The sequence below is a fragment of the Phyllostomus hastatus genome, unplaced genomic scaffold, assembly GCF_019186645.2.
Source record: "Phyllostomus hastatus isolate PE091 unplaced genomic scaffold, TTU_PhHast_1.1 phas_contig_348, whole genome shotgun sequence".
Classification (NCBI taxonomy): Eukaryota; Metazoa; Chordata; class Mammalia; order Chiroptera; family Phyllostomidae; genus Phyllostomus; species Phyllostomus hastatus.
Genome location: NW_025333860.1, coordinates 1,575,920 through 1,578,225, shown reverse-complemented (window position 1 = coordinate 1,578,225; position 2,306 = coordinate 1,575,920). Strand labels below are relative to the sequence as shown.

Below are 2,306 nucleotides of genomic sequence, written 5' to 3'. Positions count from 1 at the left end.
TTTATGATGGTTCTGAGTGATAGTTGTTCTATAGTTTAGTTCCAATTTGATGTGGTTGTGCAAGGAGGCAAGCCATGTTTACCTGTGCCGCCATCTTGACTGGAAATCCCCCCATCATCTCTTTCTTTTTTAAATATTTTATTTATTTGTTTTTAGAGAGGGGGAAGGGAAGGAGAAAATAAAGGAGAGAAACATCGATGTGATCAATCAGTTGCCGCTCACACAGCACACCAACCAGGACTGAGATCGCAACCCAGGCCAAGGATTAAACTGGGCACCTTTCACTTTGCAGGGTGACACCCAACCAACTGAGCCACACTGGTCATGGCCATCATCTCTTTTTTAAATTCCTCTGTGGCCTCCTGTTTTCTCTGCCTCCAGACATCCCCAACTAAATTCACGCTCTAATCAGCCACTGACTTGATCTTCCTAAACATGTTGCAACACAGATCAGAACCTTCCCACAGCTTCTAATGTTAAAACAAAACAAAGCCTTCAAACTTTCAGCAGAGAAGAACTTGAGAAGGCACATCTTCAGGTGAGAATAGTGGTCACTATTCTTGATGCTCATTTGAGCTACTTCTCCACATCCACACCAAAGCTACAGGGGTGGAAGGCACCCTCTTCCACCCAAAAGCTGGTCTAAACTACACAGATTCCCTGTCTTTAGTTCCCCTATCAAAGGTGAGTCACTCTAACACTTTTGAAATGAATTTCCTTAAAAGCTAAGAGAAAAGATAGAAGAAAATATGCACACACACACACACACACACACCATAAACAGGGATGTCTGAACCTTTAAAACAAATAGGTTTGTTTTAAAATAAAACGAATACCTATAAATATAAAACCATTTAGAAATGTAAAACTATTTATCTAAAACTTTCAAAGAAAATAAGAGAAAATCATTATGACCTTGGATTAGCAAAAAATTTTTATAGATGACAACTAAAGCACAATCCACCAAAGAGAAAAACAGAATATATAAGAAATTTTATAACTTAATAATGAGAAAACAAATGACTCAATAAAATATGAACAAAAAGTTTGAACAGACACTTACCTAAGAAGATGTGGATGGCAAGTAAACACATGAAAAAAGGCTCAGTATCATTAGTCATTGTGGAAATGAAAATTAAAATCACAATGTGAAGCTTATCAGGACATCTAGCATTGAGCACACCAAAGGTTGGAAAGGATATAAAAGAACTTGAACTCTCACATTGCTAGTGAGAATGTAAGATGTACAGCCACTCTGGAAAACCATTTAACAGTTCCTTCAAAAGTTAGATATGTACCTACCGTGTGATTGAGCCATTCCACTTCTAGGTATTTACCCAAGAGAACTGAAAGCATATGCACATATAAAGGCTTGTACATGAATATTCATCAGGGCTTTATTTGTAATAGCCAAAAATTATTGTCCATTAACAAGTGAATGGATGAAGAAATTGTGGTGCAATGGAATACTACTTGGCAATAAAAAGAAATGAAATATTGATACACACAACAATGTAAGTGAATCTCAAAATTAAGTTGAGTGAAAGAGGTCAGACAAAAAACAATACATACTATGTGATTCCATTTACATAAAGTAGAAAATGTAAACCAGTCTGAAGTTATACAAAGATTAGCAGTTGCCAAGAAAGGGGGAATGGCAAAAAAGGGCAGAAGGGAAGAATTGGAAAAGGGCACAAAAACTTTTAGGTGTGATAAATGTGTTCACTATCTTAATTGTGATGGTTTCACAGACATACACACATATCAAAACTCATCACATTATATACCTTAAATATGTACAGTTTATTGAAAGTCAACTCTATTTCAATAAAGCTGTTAAAATATTTAATGAAAAATACTAATCGTCTTACTTGATTCAAAAATCCTGCTCCCCAAGTCACTGAGCTGACTTTTATATGTTCTCATGATTCCGTCCAACATCTTGGTGGTGTTCTGGAGACAGGCTGGACTCCACTACAACCTATGCTCCCAGAACCGTGCTGAAGCAGAGAGATGCACTGAAAACAGAATTCAAAGCACGCATCGAGAAGACCTTTGGCAGCAGCATGACAATTGTGAAAGTGAAAGAGGAATAATCTACCCTGACTAAAGCTTGAAGTGCTACATTTTCAAGGTGAAGATGTGTGGACTCATGATATGGTAGATTGAAAACGATGTCACTGTCTTGTTTATAGATTGGCAATGCCAATAAATTGAAGTATGGTGTAAAAAAAGAAAAAGTCCTGCTTCTTGATTTTTTCAAAGAACCTCACCCATAAAGGGAAGTAGCTGAAAGAGCATAGATC

General features: G+C 36.8%; 1 pseudogene; it reads left to right on the top strand.

Annotated features, from left to right (window-relative positions):
• Nucleotides 1-1,924: 1,924 nt before the first annotated feature.
• On the top strand, nt 1,925-2,096 carry LOC123820418 (annotated as a pseudogene).
• The last annotated feature ends 210 nt before the right edge of the window (nt 2,097-2,306 follow it).